At 33.5% G+C, this 20,101-nt stretch overlaps 1 protein-coding gene across 5 annotated transcripts in view; it reads right to left on the reverse strand.

Annotated features, from left to right (window-relative positions):
- Nucleotides 1-15,256, reverse strand: part of LOC112051535 (A disintegrin and metalloproteinase with thrombospondin motifs 1) — a 148,735-nt gene extending 133,479 nt beyond the window's left edge. For 2 of the 5 annotated variants that reach the window (XM_052888522.1, XM_052888526.1), the window contains exon 1: nucleotides 14,981-15,255. The gene's annotated coding sequence lies outside the window, so the exon portion shown is untranslated. Of the gene's footprint in view, nucleotides 1-14,980 lie in introns of all 5 variants that reach the window. The other 3 variants (XM_052888539.1, XM_052888533.1, XM_052888523.1) reach the window with 2 other exon arrangements.
- Between the last annotated feature and the right edge of the window lie 4,845 nt (nucleotides 15,257-20,101).

Consider the following 20,101-nt stretch of genomic DNA (forward strand, 5'->3'; position numbering starts at 1 on the left):
GCGGGAACCACGTATTTTCTCGGGATAAAAGTAGCCTATATGGTATCTTCCAGTAAAAGTCATATTAAACCGATCCAGCCGTTTCAGGGTTTAAAAAAGTTTGATTATGTTTCAGTATATCCTGTAAATAGCTATAGACACTCGAAAAAACACTGTTATTTTGAAATCACACACAGGCACTTCATATTGTAGGAAAATGCATAGAGCTCTGTTAGTCATAGAATTGGCACAAGAAAGTACATTGATCTTACAACTGTGTACTCATACACGTATCTACAGACCCAAATTCACGGACTAAGGGTCGATGTTCTTTACAAATTTGTTTGCACATTTAATCTGGGTTCTGTGTTTTTAAAATGTTGACATTTAACGGTGATGGGATAAAATGTTGATTGTTCGTATTACATTTTTAATGTAGTAAACCAGTAGGTAGGGAACGTAAAATTATTCGATGAATGAATAAATAAAACAGTTACTGTTTTTATGAACTAATTGCTAGGCATAATTAATTTTTTTATTCGTATGTCTGTCTATTTTTGATAATCAAGGATATTAAAAATTTCAAACTTTTTTAAGAGGTGGAAATTTTGAGACATTAAATTTAATTATGGTATACCTGAAGCAACTTAGAAGCTTTAATTCTTTGAGAAAAACATATGGCAAGTTATTGGCATGTTATTAGTGACAAAGCTTTAAAAATCTCAGGAGATTTAAAATTAACCTTGACTTCATTTTAGAGTTCTGTGTGTCATAGGCGATAAGACAAATTCAACATGGCCGACTAAAACAAATTCAACATGGCCGACTAAAATATGGGCTTTTTTTGTAATTTCTACTAAGTCAAACGCCTTTTCTACCTGTGTTAGTGTGTATTTATTGCCTGCCAACATTATTTTTGCATCATACTAAACATCGTCTTTTATTGCTGCTATAGTGCCAATCAATTGCATCACAACAATAAATGTTAATACTGAAACTGAAAGTGAAGTGTCGTAATCGCTTTTAGAGTAATAAGACACAGAGTAAATAAACACATAGAAGTGAGAGGTCACGTTTGAGTCGGTGGAGCGAAAGCAAATGCAACATCTATTACAGCTTGTAAGATGCTACCGATTGCAAAACGGTACAGGTCGGGAACTTAAAGGTTATATTATGTAAGATCTGCGCGTACGTTGCTCTGTGGCCATTTTATGTAATACGCGCCCGTATGGTAAAGATTCTTCGATATTTGCAATTGGCAATTGAATTTGCAATCATAGTGTGTGATTTGTGATTGGTTTTGTAAACGGTCTATTGTTACCTATCACGTTTTTATACGTATATTTAGTATAAATATATGAATGTACCCGGTGAAACATTCACGAGATTTTAAAAACTATTATAGGTAAAGTACCTACATAAAGACAGAAGAAATTGGTAGCAAACAGAGGCCAGAGTGCTATGTACAACATTTCTCTGAAAATTGAGTGAGATCGAACTTTATAACTCTGGGAATAGAGTCCGGCTTTATAACCTTCAAAAAAATGTAGAAATTTTGAAAAATCTGCAAACCGGGCTGTAATTCTGTAGCTAATTTATTTACATGAAAAATACATGAAATACTTTGAGCGCGTTATTTTAGTTTAACATGAAACTTTGTTTATAAAAATAAATGTTATTTTTTTTATAATAGCCTTCAACTAAGAAGCTACATGCATTATTTATGCCTATCAAATAATGATAAAGGAACAACACTTGCGGCTATAATTTTGGGATTGTGCACTTTCATTTAATGTTTTTATGTCGGTAAATATGTAATAAGACAATAATGATTTTTTTTGTTGGCAGTCTGCAGCTTAACCTACTTTCAAAACCTATAATGTAACATATTAAATTTGAGGTAACGTATTGCTTTTTTAGATTTTTTAACATTTTTTTACATATGCATTAACACTCTGGTTACGTAATAAGAGAGGTAAACGCGGAAATCGAATTGGTTCCTTTTGAAAATCAATTTTAAAGAATTCTATACAAAAACCTGAATTCCTCATATAACTATTGTTTTTCATAATAACTAGAAAAGATACCTTCAAGAACTTTAAGACAAACGGCGACTGATCAGGATATTATTGCTTGACATGTGTGATTGTTAAAACCAAAATACATCATGTTAGATAGTTCATTTATCGAGGAATGCTATAGGCTACATTTTATCCCCGTATTCTTACGGGAACGGAAACCACGCGGGTGGAACCGCGCGGTGTCAGCTAGTGTAACAGTGTGTGTCGACAGTCTTATTAGTCTTAGTAGTCTACTTCGACACAGTAGTTGGATGGCCTGAGTGGTGTAGGCTCCTAAGTTACTGGGCCGAGCTATTAAATGTTGAGTTTTTCTTTATTTCAAAAACATCTTAGCCTGGTATTAAAAAGTTAGTTGTATTTACTTATACCCCTTTGCTGCAAACACTTTCGGTTCTAGGCCTTTACACCTACGTTCGACAATGTTCGACCTACGTTCGACACACCACACACAGTGGCCAAGTCCGGAAAAGGCTCAGAAAAGAAGGAAAAGAAGACCCCTTGCTGCAGACTTGGTCCGGGTATTATCAGTAACATCTGATAGTAATTCATACAGAGTCAAATATCGCCAACTCGTGTTAGAGCCGTTAGAGCAGCGTGGTGGGTTTCAGCTCAAATCCCCTCAAACTTATAAGAATTAAAAGTTTCGCTTTGCAGTTACCCATAAAATTAGGCGAGTGATAATGAATTTTGAGACCTCTATAATATCGAGACAGTCCTAAGAAATGCAAAAAGCTGGAAGCCCCAAGTATTGCACATTATACTAATTACGTTTTCACACAACCTTCACCTCCCAGACACGTTGAGCGCTGTCTTTGCACTACGCCTTCGAATACATTCTAATGTTAGACCGAATTCCGATTTTGTAACATACATATGATACACCTCGTTAATCTAGTTACCTTTATGCAGTATAAAATACTTCGTAGCTAAATAACAAAATATTGATAAAATAAATAAATTGTGTAAGTGCCGTAGGCTAATTAATGGAACCTCAGCGAAAGCAGGAAGTATTGAACGAAAGCAGAAGCATCGCCTGATGAGGCCCAAAGGCAGAAGCAGAATAGATGGGTGGACTCTGAGTAAAATTTTATAGACTTTGTTACTTGTTGATAATCTAGTTTTCCATTGACAAATTGTCTACATTATTTTAATCTAGTCTTACCTATACATAAGTTTGTAATATCAATCGGCCCGAAGGATTTTATACTCTTATATAGCTGCCTAGATACATATTTATGGCTACCCACATTTTATTAGCATTTCATTAGCATAACTGAAGATTGCTTACAAATACTTCAACCCTTTAACGGTAATGCACGTGTGAAATATTTTCCTTATTTATTGAAAAAAACATTAATTATTACTCGTATGTTAATTAATCTTTTCCGAGTTGTATTTAAATAACAAATGCATACTTTAACACCATCGCTATACAAAAGTGGAAAAATATTAATTAATTTTATATGAGGGCAGTAAATTACTATGTAATTATGTGTGTAGATACTAGCGAATTCCTGTGAATACGTCTAGGTAGAATTTAGTTTATTTTTCGGATAACTTTTATTACTACAAACGATCTAAAAACGAAGCCATAAAGTTACTGGCTAAGCATAGCCTAATATTAAAATTTATGGTAAATAGATATTAAGATATTGTTAACACTATTTACGAGTACATCATAACCTTTTCGATATCCCACTTTTTCACTACACTCCAGCTATAAATTACTCACAATTAGACAGACATATATATTTAACTGTATAAATAAAATTCACCAAAAGCTGCCGTTCCAACCACACAACACTTCAAAACGTAGAACTACTAAAGTTTGCCAATATACACGAAGCAGAACTAAATTTATAAGAAAGCAATATGGTTACCAATCTTCATTTCTCTATAACAAATTTAATAAAAGTCACAAAATTAATGCTTTGACTCATAATAAATTGAAACGGGTGGTAACTGATACTTTGCTGGCCCTAGACTATGAACAAACTGAACTTTTACTTAAAGATAACTTTTCTTAAATACGGACGCAATTATTTCAAATAAAACACAAACTGATAATACACACACGCACACACACACATATAGGTACACACACACACACACACACACACACAAACACACACACGCACGCACATACACACACACTAAATATATTATAATTTATAATTCTGTTATTTGTTAACTACGGTTGTTCTGTGTGGTGAATGAGCGGGGCACCCAGTAATAAGGGTTTTCCACCTAGTACAGGGGCCCTTGCTACTTGTTTGTAAGACTTAGTTGACGAATAAAGATTTTTTCATTTTTTCATTTTCATTTTTCATCATACTCGTAAATAGTCTTGTTTACAGAAGAAAGCGGAGCAAATTGTTTCAATCTTTGTCAATAAACGTTTTTTAAGTAGGTACTTGATTAGGTATATTTTCAGAACCTACTCCAGAAACGTCATGCTACCTACGTGATAGCGTTAACACGTTCACAGCCAAGTGAGCCCAATAATGGCTCACGCCAGTTTCTACTCACAAGTCCGTGAGCCCAATGTGGACTTACTGTACCTACTTGCGAATTTTTGGGACTTGTGAGGTGTTAAGATAACATTGCATGGGGACTGTGAATGTGTTATAAATTTATTTTTGTGTAATATCACGTACAGAGCCTGTAACCATATGGCGCGGCGATTCTCTTTCTACAATCGCAAGCGCATCGAAATCAATCAATCGGTCGGATCTGTCACTCCCATTTTTTTTAGTTTTCTAAATGTTAAGCTACTCACATACTCGTTAGTTACACATGCTCATTTATGGCACGGTAGCATGCTTGCTATTGAGCAGTAGCTACTTATTAGCATGTGTATCGCAACATTGCTAATAATGAGCATGGCTTTTTTGAGCTTGCTCTTTATTCTCTTCAACTTCATCTCTCCCTGTCTAACACTATACTATAGACAGAGAGCGATAGATACAAATTAGCATGTGTAATTGAAATATTTGCTTGAGCATGCTTATTCAGGAGCATACTTAAAAATAGCATGCTTATTGCTGGCAAATGTAAACTGAAGATAAGCATGCTCGTATAGAGCATACTTAATAGGATGTTTTTAGCATGCTATCTTAGAGCATGTGTAACAGTACCTTTAGAGTTTGTAGAGAATGTTCGTGTCACAAGGCTACAGGCTCAAATTAGACACACAGATCATGTTTGTCATATAAGACAATATTAGTACACAATATCTATGACTCCGATTTGTATTTTCATTTCAAACACACTCGTGTAACACAAACCAGTTCGTAAATAAATATTGAATCGTAATTAACATCTTCACACTACACTAACACATACGTATACCCAACTGCCGATTGGTTATAATATCAATTTATTGCTAGCGTTGTGAATGGTTATGAATAAATATTCTAAGTCTTGCTTTAAAACACTCAGTCTAGACATAGGTACTAAACGCATGAAACCACTTTAATACATTTAATTTATACCTACTAATAAGTTGTCGGGGACTCTGGATCTACTAATTTTGGATTTTATTTATCAACAGAAACCGATTTTGGATTTTATTTATCAACAGAAAATTATATCCTCATCGAGTAACATAGGTAGAGTTTTATACCTGTATATTTTCATTGGAACGGTAACTACGTATGTAAAACCGTTGGGCGTTTGCTAGAATTATACAAAAAAAGCCCGATTGGACCAATTTTATTAACTACGAGTAGTATTGGTATGGACCAGTTATAAATCCAGATTGACTGAACTAAAATTGTGAAATCTAGCGTTGATCTATGTGCTATTCCAGAGTATAATCTAGATAGATTATTCTCTGGAATAGCAGATAAACTACTTTTATCTAGATATTCAAACAGGACCGGAATCTACGCAAGGGAGATCGAGAAGACAGTTCCTTAAAAATATCCACTCGGTAGGAGTCACGGGCATCCACTAGTCCCGAACAAACTTACAAATCACAAATCAAGTTACAATTATTACACAATAATAAATGGAAACTATAAAATCAAAACAATGGACATAAAATCTGATCAATTAAATATATAACAATGATCACCTTTAAGCGCTACGTGATTACTGATTGATCACGAATACTGATAACGATCGATAACACAAAATCTTAATAACGATAGCGAGCGTACGGAAGAGAACAAATCAATCGGCTTGCTCGTATTGTTTGATACGAGTGTTCTAAACCCATTGTGAAACTTGCGCCTACACCCGTTTCTTTGCCCATATTTCTATAAATGTACGATCATCATTTTTAAACTTTTTAAAGTTGTTGTTGTTAACAAGTTGGCCACTGTAGAATCATGGAATTGGAGCTTGGGCCCTTCACGTTACTCCTTGCCATGCTTGATAATATTTGATTCAGCCTTAGTGGCAATGGGCAGGGCACAGAGTTCAAAGAGCCGATGGAAGTTGGAGTCCCAAACTGCTGGAATGGCCCCCCTCTATAACGATTGAATGTTATAGAGTTATCATATCTTCAGCATCTTCATTAAGAATATTGTTGCGTCAGCGTTTTTTTCCACTAGAATTCTTATAAGTATCCCGCGTAGAAAAGCAAAACAAAATCATTATTCATTGTCAAAATGTATTTCTATGTGATATAATGAGAAATTCACTTAAATAACAAAGGTTTATCCACCGCAGGCTCTCGCTTTAAAACCAAAAAGGTTATTTATAGCAAATTGTTTACCCGTTCAAACACGTCATATATTTAAACATGTTAATATGTCATACAACCTGTATTGTACGTAAGCACGAAAACTCTACTAAATTTCAAAGAACCCATATATGTTTATCACATTAAAATATGTTAAAGCAAAATTTAATATTTGGTAGACAGTTTTAGTGTGTCTTTATGTCAAGTTATATAATTAAACTATAAAGTTAAAACTAATATAATTTATTGTATCAAGTTAAATAAAATCTTCGCATTTATGATAATATGTAGGATGTATGACTAATTAATATTCTGTTAGTGATTCTTTTCAACCAACTTCAATAAAAGGAGTAGGTTCTCATTCGACGCGTATGTTTTTTTATGTTTATTACCTCATAACTTCGTCATTTATTAACCAATTTTGAAAAATCATAATTTGTTTGAAACAGTATACTTCCAGATTGGTTCCATTTAATTTTCATCAAAATCCTTTCAGTAATTTTGTGTTAAAATCAAAATAAGTGAAATACGTCTTTAAAGTCAGTCCATAAGATTATTATATTACGTTATTAATTTACTCCGAACCTTTAAAAACTACAAAACCTAAGAGACGAAACACAATAGGTTCTCCGAGTGTAATTTAGAAATTCTTAGGACAACATTTCTTTATTTGTTACTCTCAGTACATATCATCATCATTATCATTAGCAATCCATATTCGGCTCACTGTTAAGAACGAGTCTCCTCTCAGAACGAGAAGGGTTGGGCCAATAGTCCACCACGCTGGCCCAATCCGATTTGACAGACTTCACACCTCTAGAGAATTAAGAAAAATCTTTGGTAAGCAGGTTAGCCGCGATAGCCCAGTGGTTATGATCTCTGCCTTCGATGGTCCAGGACATGCACCTCTAACTTTTCAGTTATGTGCGCTTTAAGAAATTAAATATCAGTATTTATAGCTATTGCAAACTTTGACCAAAAAACATTGCAAGCTTGTAAAAAAAATAAACTAATCGACCTTGAAAGTGTACTTTCGATTATAGGTAATCTACTCGATTAACTTACTTAAACTTTAATTAAATATACGTACGGAGAGCCGTGACAGCCCAGCGGATATGACCTCTGCCTTTCGATTTCAGATTCCAGAGGGTGTGGGTTCAAATCCGGTCCGGGGCATGCACCTCCAACTTTCCAGTTGTGTGCATTTTAAGAAATTAAATATAATGTGTCTCAAACGGTGAAGGAAAAACATCGTGAGGAAACCTGCATATCAGAGAATTATTTATCCTATGCGTGTGTGAAGTCTGCCAATCCGCATTGGGCCAGCGTGGTGGACTATTAGCCTAACCCCTCATTCTGAGAGGAGACTCGAGCTCAGCAGTGAGCCGAATATAGGTTGATAATGATGATGATGATGACATAGATACGTAGGGTTTACGGCTCAACAAAAATATATGTTACCGTGTTAGATGATCCATAAAGCTTAATAGTTTAAGTAAACCTACCTACCTATTTTTTTTCACTTTGTAATGTTTGCGTTTGGTCAAACAAACCGGAGTTGTTATTCACGAATAGACACATTTGATCGAAAAATAATTACATATCATTGAAAGAATATTTGCTTTTGAGGTTATATTTTTACCGCTATGAATTTAAATTTTTTCATTTTCGTTTATTTTTGTTTTATTTTGAATTAATCTTTAGGTCCTGTGTTAGATAGTAATAAAATATCTGAATGAGCCTATACTTAGTATCTTTAGTTGTATCAATGTTGCCAGTTTCTATGGAAATTAGAAGTCTGATGTAATAATGTAGTAGTACATTAAATATGAGCAGTGATAGCCCAGTGGATATGACCTCTGCCTCCGATTCCGGAGGGTGTGGGTTCGAATCCTGTCCGGGGCATGCACCTCCAACTTTTCAGTTGTGTGCATTTTAAGAAACTAAATATCACGTGTCTCAATCGGTGAAGGAAAACATCGTGAGGAAACCTGCATACCAGAGAATTATCTTAATTCTCTGCGTGTGTGAAGTCTGCCAATCCGCATTGGGCCAGCGTGGTGGACTATTGGCCTAACCCCTCTCATTCTGAGAGGAGACTCGAGCTCAGCAGTGAGCCGGATATGGGTTGATGACGACGACATTAAATATAATATTTATAAGTGTGCACTCACCTTTAGCATTACAAAACTGCATCCAGTATTAGTTTACGAAATTTCCATTAAAGTTACTTCACATTTTGTATTATAATAATTTATTTATTTGACATTTCAAGTAAAAGTGTTTAAGTAAAAATGTCAAATATAAAGAATCCATAAATTAGATGTAGTGATTTATTTTTTTAATTAATTTTAATAAAAATAAAACGTGTTTATATAAGCTTACAAAAATATATTGTATTATTATATGTATAGTAAAGTCGATATAAATTCAACTATCAACTCACAAACGAAAGTGCCTAAGGCTCCATTCACATTGGCTTAAAGTTAAATAAAAAGTCGCGACATATTTTTTAATCATTATATGTATGTATGTATAACTATTTCGATTTATTAACGTACTTTATGCCGATTTGCTTATCTCAGATCCTTATACACTTTGCTAGAGCAAGTATTAGAGGTCTATGACTAGTCGCCATTTTTAAATGTTACGAAAATTATGCCCCAGTCAGACCTATTATAATCGATAGATCAAAAATATTCTAGGATTTTAGCGGTTGATATCTCGATAATATTCCGCAGCCAGCTTCTATTATTTTAAGAGAGTAGTTATTATTGAATAATTGAATGTTACGTTTTTTTTATTATAAAAATTTAAATTGAAAGTGTGAACTTGGGAATTAGGGGCAAAATCACTCGTATATTTAAAGATATTCTAGTCTTATGGCAAAGTAATATGGCAGCATTAAAAAATACCAAATGGTGACTAGCTGGGCTGGTACATTAATAAATTTAGACAGAGTTTAATAGACTTATTACAAGGTTTAAAAACATAAATCGACGCTTTGCTTCGACTGCGCCAGTGTGAATGGACCCTAAGTGATAGTGAACCCATTATTTGACAGGTATTTGTAAATAAGCAATAAAATACAGGTAGTTTTACAATCAATTACATTTAGATTTGCACATAAAACCGTACTTTAAGTACTTACAAGTTTTATTTACACTAATTATGGTGGCAGGCATTTACATTTCAAAACAATTAATTAGTTATGTTGCTTAATTATACAAATTGAAGTGGTAAAATGTGTACAAATATACAAGTTTATAGGTTCATAGTTCTTTAACCAGTTATCTTATTCGGCTATAAGGCTATTAAGCTCGCCCGTTAAGTACTACCGGCATTCAGCATTGCTGTTTTTCCTATCAAGAGTATGGTTGCTAAGTTTTTTTTTCAATTATATTTGACATATATTTTTAATATGACCAATATTCCGTTTACCCTTTAACTAGACTGTATTAGGAGTGGTAACAACAGTCTAGGAGGCGAAGATCGAACCACCACTTCTAGATGATGAGCCCGATCGCTTCACGGTTAACATTGAGCTATTGAGGCTATTATTTCGATATTACAAGCATAAGAAGCTTAATACCAGGTAGTAGTCATAGTCCAGTTCCACCGAATTTCCCTGAGAGAAAATTGCTCTGTTACAAGTGATATTACTCCATTTTTTAAAATTTCAAAAGGCTGAAGGGCTGAATAAGACTATTGTCATACGTTTTCCTCCCTTCTCAACAAAGCCACAACAGCTTAACCATTAAATGGCACGAAAGTCTAGGTCAGGTTCAATCCCTGCCCGTTGGATAGTTATCCCATTTTTACCCACTAACACAGCCTTCCTCATAAATATTGGCCATGTTTAAAAAAAGATGGCATAAATTATAATATATAATACAAGAGGCAAATTCCGAAAAATCTCTTTAGTTTTTGATTTACTCTTCCCTATTATTAATTTTTTTTCCCCGGGTAGTACCACCAGATTAAGTAATATTGTAAATTACTTTTACAAATTGCTTTCACACCTAAGGGGCCCCTGTAGTGTAGGCGCCCTGTATCATTGATACGGCAGTTAGAGTGGTAGCTACGCCCCTGCCAACTGCCCCTGTCCGCGACTTCGTCTGCGTGGAAGTCAATGTAAACTTTCAACCCCTATTTCACCACTCTAGGGGTTAAATTTTAAAAATTCTTTAATTATATTTCTTATTTTTTTCATGATTTATGAACAAATTTTTAAAGCTGTAACTCTAAAAATTAAGGACTTTCAACCCCTATTTTATCCCCTTGGGGTATATGTTATAACATCTACCTGCATGCCAAATTTCAGCCCGATCCGTGGTTTCGGCTGTGGGCGGTGATAGATCACTATGTCAGTGAGTCACCTTTGTGTTATATTTAGATTTATTAAATGCATATTATTGAAAAACTTATGAAGCATGTTCTCGAATTACAAAGTAGCTAAAAAAACTGCCTGATTAATTAATTAGGCGACAGGTTAAAAATATAATTTATGCCCCATTAAGGATGATGTAACGCAGAACCAAACAATCTACTCGTAGAATCCGCTTGACGCCCGGCTTTGTGCTCAAATATGTACGTTAGTTTGAATAATCTTTGAGTGAAAACCTTTTAGATTGCAAAAACAAAATGACGTTGTAAAGTCGACATCTCCTGAGAATGCTCCGGTTTCGGGGTGAAACGTGCGGAGAGAGTATTTTGTCGGGCCTGAGTGACGTTGTCGCATGGGTTCGTCGGCTTTTCGCGGGTGATAGCAAAATAAATAAATTATTATATATTCATGATAAACTTCCACAAAGTAACGCCTGCTTCTATCCAATACATTTTAGCTATAACATTTTAACTATTTTAATAAAAATAATATTTCAGTGGTAAGCTTCGTGCACTCTTCCTCGTTTTATGTGAGGTGAAGTTATTTTGAGAGGACAAAAATTAAAAAAAATATTATTCGTTAGTGTAAATTGCTCTTAAAGGAGCCGTAATATCCCCAGTAGGTTAATACTCGTAATAACCAAAACATTCTTCATTGTCAATGACTAATAACCGTTGCGATATAAATCCATGTCGTAAATATTACAATTTCGAATATTTCTTTACTCTACAGACAAAGAAATCTATAAAATGAAGCTAATTGAGACGATGATTTAATGCACTAGAATATCGTATTTCGGACAACTTAAATAAAAAAATGATTTTCATGTTTTATTATGAAAACTAAAGCAGGCAGTCGATGGATGCGTACAGTTAATGTGGAGTTTGGAAGCCTGAACAAAAGGTTTCAGTCCAGATATCAACCATGGGATACATGATAACAACGATGAAAAAAATCGCATCACGGCGTGTAATTTTCAACAAAATGAAATAAATTCATCCCAAACATGTAGTTTATCGGGACCTTTATAGTTCAAAGGTGGCGGTACTGGTTTAATGAAGTGACCGGTTCAGAATCGATTGTAAATTCGACATCAAGTCATCTATACATATATTAATACACTAATACACTCTTTGGATGAGAACATATTATACAAACAGACATTTTATAGTGATTGCTAAACTAATATCGATAATTTTATCTCTATCGTGTGTCGTTGCGTGTAATTCAAGGATTTATTTAAAGATCATTATAGAAAGACTTATTTGTTTTGAATATTTAAATTTATTGCGGTTATTATAAACTTTTACAACCGAATGCAAATTTAATAGTTTTATAAATTTATTTTTACATATTTGTTGGGTTATTATTTTTCACGTCTATATTGGTATAGTATTTTAATTAATGAACGCACAGAAAAGTGTGATTTCAAATTTTATACAAAATAAAACTTTGAATGTCTTTATGATTAGAATGGTGTTGATGTAAGTCAAAATCAAAGTTAAAATTCATTTATTTCAAATAGGCTTAGTTTACAAGCTCTTTCGAAACGTCAGGTAATATTAAACCCAAGATAATGGTGATAATAATTATTCGAAAACTTAAAATTAAAGTTACGAGGGTTCCAAACGCGTCAACGACGTAAAATGTATATATCTATAAAAAATATGGGTATATAACCTATGTTAGTTATACGACTAGTATTTTTTTGTTAAATCAATACTGTAATAGGAATTTTTACTCTCTGTAATAATTTAGATTGATAGACAGCCCTAGCGTGTTTAAAAGCGTATAAAATAAATTATAGGAAGAGGTTTTTCCGAGTATCAAATACGTGCCACTATACCGATATATCATTATCATTATTTCGTAATAAAACTAGAGCAAATCACGATTGTTATGTCTGTCAGTTTATTTAATGATAGCGGGCGACTACTTTTGCATATTATATTTGAACAATGAATTATTGAATTATATTTTCGAAAACTGACGAAACCAAACGGCAACTCTACCTAGACCAAACAAAAAACCTTTACAAGTCTTCACTACAAATCATAGTCAGGAATTAAGAACAAGGGTCGATTACCTGTTTGCTTTACATTTTGATTGTTTTCTGTTGTGTGCGTTACGTAATATTCTATATATTTTATAATTTTTCAAGGCATTAAATGAAATTTTCCGAGGTGGAATATTATCTTGTACTTAACTAAAGAACACTCGATTTTTGAACGTGGAAGTTCGCAAAATAGATCCAAAAAATGTGTTGTAAACAATAAAATAAATATACTTAACATTTTATTTATTTTTTTAAATAGATTTGTGAAAAATTATCATAATTTTTAACTAATTTAACCTTTTTAATAGTAACACTTGCCTTGCATTCCGGTCTCCTTAGTAAAATAACCTAATACATATATCTACAATAAAATGTCTATTCGAAGCCGTGATTTTATTTTAAGGTTACACTTCGTAAGCGACGTTAACCTTACTCTGTTGACGCGCCTACATTCTCTAAATCATACCTACCTACTTCAATCTTTTATAGCCTGAATAAAATATAATAAATAAATAAAAGAGTAATTATAATTTAGTTCCTAGACAATAAATATTAAAGAAGATAATGATTAAAGAAAATAAATAGTACTCAACACAATATAAGTTTTGAATAAAAGCAGGCGTTATTTACTAAAGTTCAATATGAATACTAAATCCTCAGATGTTGATTCTACGATGGACAATCTTTTGGAACATTGTTTTCAAATTGAAACATACATAAAGAATCTAAGTTGCGTTGTCGCTTGGATTCTTCGGTTTTCGCGAAAAGTTCTAACAAAATAAATCAATTATTATTTACAATATATAACAATTTATGTTTCGTTTTACTGAAACAGATCTAAAAGGCATCATAAAAAAATAAAATGTTATAAGAAGAGGTTGCAAGAAACCGCGAAAAAGTTTTATCTGAAATATTGGAGTACTCGCATGTAGGCATATTTGAGATAAAATTTCTTAATAAAGTCATTTCCGCCAAAACTTTTATCTCGAAATATACCTACAAGAAAACACTTTTATAAAGAAATAATATGTAAATAGCAATGCGAGCAATCTCTAAATTACGAATAAAATAACTTTTATATAAAAGAAAAACTCTAAAGTGCAAGGCCTTTTTAGGGTAACATTTAAGTAATGTCGACCTCAAATTTACAATCTCCGAATCACGAATATCATATCGTGCAGTGTATATTTATCCTTTTTAGACGTTAACCAAGTAGGTATTATTTACTTATTAACCGATTTATAAAAAGGAAAAGGTTTTAAATTATTGCTTTGTTATAAGTTATTGCAAAAACTTATTAACTAAATTTTTGTTTCTATTTCAAACAATAACCTCGCAGTTTACAATCTCCAAATTATAAATAATGCACTTCACAACTACTGCTAAACACACAAAGCTATACAATCGTTTATCTATTAACGTCTTTTTACGTCGTACGAACATTGAATACATCTTTTCGTAAAACCTTTCGCAAAACTTTCAGTTTCAAAATTCGCGTAATACGTTTACACAACGTGTTACACAACCTGCATTGTTTATATGAGGAAATTTATATTAATTTGACATTTTTCCGGGTACACTCGAGATCTGAGAAACCTTCAGAAGGCGTTTTTATCGCTCCGAAGTTATTTTTAAATCTGAGCACTTTTAGCTTTATAATTTAAACACTTAAATTATGTGTTCGTAGACCTTCGATATAATAGGAATAGTAAGTGTGTGACATATTAGATAAATGTGTGTGAAGTATGTACAATACTTTCAATTTCTTAACATCTTTCAGTACTTACGTGGTAAGGAAGTATCAAAGACAGAAGGGTGGACCGGGGGCGCTGTCGCAAAGAAAATCACAATGTACACACTTAAACGCCACACACACAATCCATCACGTCAACACAGAGTCAGGATAGTCTAACACAGGTAAGGTGAAGGACACACACAAGTGTCAATTTTGCCTTGTGTCCGAGGCACTCGCGACACAATTTTTCCGTAGTTGGAAAATTCTTGCCGCGCGGCGCGGACGACGCAGGCGACGGCGAATCGGCGACTGGCGTGCGCGTATGCCTCCATACAATAAACATTCGCTTTGAGAGTGGGGCGGACAATCGTACCTATATTTTTTTCAGAAAAGCAATACCTATACATAATTTTTCCTGTTTTAAAATTAATAATCCCATAGTAAATTATTAATTTTCAATGAGAACCCAGTTTCGCACAATCCTATCGATTATTGTTGTATACTTGCTGACACCCCGCCGTTACACCTACGTAGTTCCCATTCCCATGAGAATACAGGGATAAAATATAGCCTATCATACTCACAAATAGCGTGGCTTTCTAGTGGTAAAAGAATTTTCAAAATCAGTTCAGTAAATCCAAAGATTACTACCTATTTACTACTATTACTACCCCTAGAATACCACAAACTATACCTCTTTATTTTATAATTATAGATAGATAAAATTATTAACTTTGTCATAATATTTGTTTATTTCATTTATTTATTAATTTTTAAGGTACATTTCCATTATAATTTAATACATGACATAAAATAAATGACATTTTAAATATTTATTACAATGGAACCCAATGAGGGTGTTGTACTCGTAACTAGTAGAGAGGCGTATTTGATCTATTTCGGTCAAAAAGTCATTTATTTTATAGTAAACTTTTTCAAGCAAAACCTACCTACCTACTATTCCCATCTAATAATACAATTGAAAATATAAATATCTAGTAATTTTTTTTATACAATGCCAAGTTAAGGCTTGACAGCGATCACACTCTATGTTAAGTGACGTTGAATTCTGAGATAACGCGTTAATTTGAAAGAGATAGAGCTGATTCAATTATTATCACAGATTGTTGCTTGGCGGTTCATCTTATCTGGCTAGGTAATAATTCAACACGGCCAAACCTTACCAAGAGATCAGCGTGAATTAATTTTTATTAAATACTAGCTGACGCCGCGCGGTTTCACCCGCGTGGTTCCAGTTCCTGTAGGAATACAGGGATAATATATAGCCTATAAGCCTTCCTCGATAAATAACGCTAAAAGAATTTTTCAAATCGGACCAGTACTTCCTGAGATTAGCGCGTTCAATCAAACTCTTCAGCTTTATAATATTAGTATAGACTAAATAGAAAATATGAACATCACACTAATATTATAAAGGCAAAAGTTATGTAAGTGTATATATTTGTTCATCCTTTGCGCTGCTGCTACTGAAGCGATTTGAAATGGAAATAGATTTTACTCTGGATTAACACATACCCTCCTGTTCATCCCGGAAAAATCATGGATCCGCGGGATTTCTGAAAAACTGAATTCCACGCGGACGAAGTCGCGAGCGTCCGCTAGTCACATTATAAATCTGTGTTGTTTCTCTTTTGTTAGTATCAAATAATTATTAACAATAAAGTAACATATAAATATAGAGTTTCGCTGGATTTAGCTTAATTAATATATATCGGAACTACTTAAAAATAAAACTAAAATATTATTTAACTACCACTTCATAATACATGTTTTGTATGAAGCAATTATCAAATTAGGTTATATTACACAATATAAATATTACTGTAGATGCGAGTCAGTAGAGCAAATAACTTTACAGTTAGATATGAAGGTTAAATGTTATAATTAACACTTTAGATAACTCCACGTACTAACAAGAAAAAGAAAATTTATATAGTTAATCTTTCAATGAATAAATAGTTAATATTTAATTAAATTAATATTAAATTCACATTCGGATATATCGAACTGGCGGACGCCCGCGACTTCGGCACTTAGGCCTCCTTAATCCGGCCCTGTCACAAAATCCGTCCATATCGGATGTTTTCTAACTATAAACTGCCTCTCATCATCATCATCATCTTTGTACATCAAGCGGTTTTTGATATTTCGTAATGTGACCTTTTGCTTTTATATATATATAAATAGATTTACTTTAAATATAAAAATGAATGTGGGAAAACAAGCAAGTTTTAAGTCTGATGTTTAGTGAAAATTAAATAAACACTCGTCTATACAATTAGATTGAAGATTTATATATATAATTTTATATATAACTTCATTAAGTATCTACTATAATACTACAATTAATATATAGTAAATACTTAGTTCGTTGTTACACTAGTGACTGTGATGGTTAGTGAATGACGGCTAAATATTTGTCCATGCCAGCTCTTGCTCCTACCATGGCATACCATAGCATCCCATGCTCCTATCACACAACTAAGTACGACCATGGTGGTCTTAGAAGATATTCGTAGCTCAAATGTCTAAATATAAGAATATGAGAAATCATTTCCTACGATACGTCGACAGATGCTTGCTTCGTGGAAAACCTTCTAAAACTATCATTAAAGATAAAACTTTGAGTCTCTACTAGAGACTGATGCACCATTTTATATACCTGCTTTTTCAGCGTCAAAAAGTTTACTTAAATTGACAATGTCATGCTGGATCCCATCGTGTAGGTCGGGTCATGATGATGGTTTTCTTATCTGATTCAGTCAGCATCGGATAAGATAACTTGGCAAAGATCAAAGGCCACCGCCGCTAATTTATTTCGCGTTATGACGCGATAGGTACGCAATTTTCCACGAATTGTTTTTTTTATTTAAAAGTAAAATATTTTGTTTAGTTCAGCACTATTAAGATAAATTCACTTGATAAGCAAATTTAAATAGGCAACGTAATAATAATTAATTCGGTTTAGGTTCCGTATAACATATCTTTATATCAACATTTCATCTTCATCTTGGTTTTCATCCACCCGGGATGGGATTCAATTCATAATTTCTCCACGCAAATGAATATTGTGAAGCTAACTCTCCGCTAAGGTGATTACAATTAATTGAATGTTTTATTAAAGTTTTAATTTGAGTTTATTTAGAACCGACTCCGAATAAAAAAAAAACAAATCTGAAAGATTGTAATGACCAGACCTTTGGGATTTAATAAAAGCTGAAAGTTTGTACACATGCATTCACTTATTATAGGTAAGTAAGTAGGTACAGTAGGCAATTATGGAGCCTAGATCATGGTGGCTTAGGGAGATAGCTGGTTTCAATAGTCCATACCCTTATTTGTCCCAGTAGAAAGCGTAAGCTTTTTATATTTTTTTCGTAATATGATAACTATTAAGGGTGTATTTCTAATATTATTGTTACTTTTTAAATATATTTTTAGCGCCAAATGTAGTGTCCACAAGTAGACAACAACGTGGCCATCCAAGGTGGCGTTTTTAATGTGATAATACAAGTATTAACTCTAATTTGCCTGTAACCATAGTAACCATTAGTAACCATACCTTCAGACTTCAGACAACCTTCAGACAGTCCTTTTTTTATTTTTATTCTTTACAAGTTAGCCCTTGACTACAATCTCACCTGATGGTAAGTGATGATGTAGTCTAAGATGGAAGCGGGCTAACTTGTTAGGAGGAGGATGAAAATCCACACCCCTTTCGGTTTCTACACGGAATCGTACCGGAACGCTAAATCGCTTGACGGTACTGTCTTTGCCGGTAGGGTTTTAACTAGCCACGGCCGAAGCCTCCCACCAGCCAGACCTGGACCAATTAAGAAAATCTCAATCTGCCCAGCCGGGGATCGAACCCAGGACCTCCGTTTTGTAAATCCTCCGCACATAGTTAAGCATAGGGGTAGTAATTTCCCAGACAAGTTCTGTCACAAAAAAAAATTACAACTTGCCCCTTGGAAGCATAGCACCTTAAATTATGCACCTTAATTAGCCTTATGCCATTTTAGCAATAGTACCCAAATTTCAGTGACCATCAAAAGTATTGTCGTCAAACCGTAACCATGAAGGCTCAGATTACGATGACGCAAATTACGATAACATCTAAATAAGTTTTTTAATTAATGTCACTTTGTTTAAAGAAACAATTCATTCATAATTAATTAATCATTATACTCGCAAAAGCAGACCGACAAACGTTGTCCTCTCCAGACGTCGGTGTATAAATATTCACTAATTTGAAGATAATGTGGAGTGGTAGGGAGATGATATGTTGAGTTTATACAATACATGCCAATGGTTTTACCCCCGTAGTCACCATTCTCGGGAGAATACGGGGATAAAATATAGCCTTTCACACTTACAAATAGCATGGCATTCCTAGCAGTGGCGTGCACAAGGTATTTTACTAGGGTATGCACTGAATACCTTCAAATTGTACAAAATGAAAAATTCCTTTTCTAATACAAGTTCATGATGAGTCCTCAAGGTAGGCAATGCATGTATGCATCTACGAAGTGCACGCCAATGCTTTATAGTCTAGTGGTAAATAAATTGTAAAGCGGTTAGTAGATACAGAGATGACCCTCTACAACACCACCAACTTTACTCTTTATAATATCAGTATAGATGAAGTTCCGTCGCGTTCATAACATACCGGATCAATTATAACTTTAGAAATTTCTAAAACTATAACATAAATCATATACACTAATCATACGTACTAAATCATCTAGAAAACTTTAAATATAAATTCAAAATTCGTCATTATACGTATACATATAGTAAACCTTAGGTAATAGAAATAAAACCACCAATGTGCAAAATACGGGAGTCATTATAGGAAATTTGTACTGTCACACAAAAGACATCAACGGGCGCAATTTTTAACGGTCTGAAAATGTATATCATAAGCTATTGCCTGTATTAAGAGGAAATATGACAGACAGACAATTTTGTATTAAACTAAGAATTGGACTAAATAAAATAAAAATATTTTTTAAAAAAATAAATAATAATAGATAACTAGTGTTAATCGGACAATTATCTATGATATTTATTATTTATTGCATGTTTATGTTAAATTTATATATTGTGCGTGACATTTGCTAGCCATTCCTCATATTTATGTCATAACAGT

The sequence above is a fragment of the Bicyclus anynana genome, chromosome 2 (assembly GCF_947172395.1).
Source record: "Bicyclus anynana chromosome 2, ilBicAnyn1.1, whole genome shotgun sequence".
Classification (NCBI taxonomy): domain Eukaryota; kingdom Metazoa; phylum Arthropoda; class Insecta; order Lepidoptera; family Nymphalidae; genus Bicyclus; species Bicyclus anynana.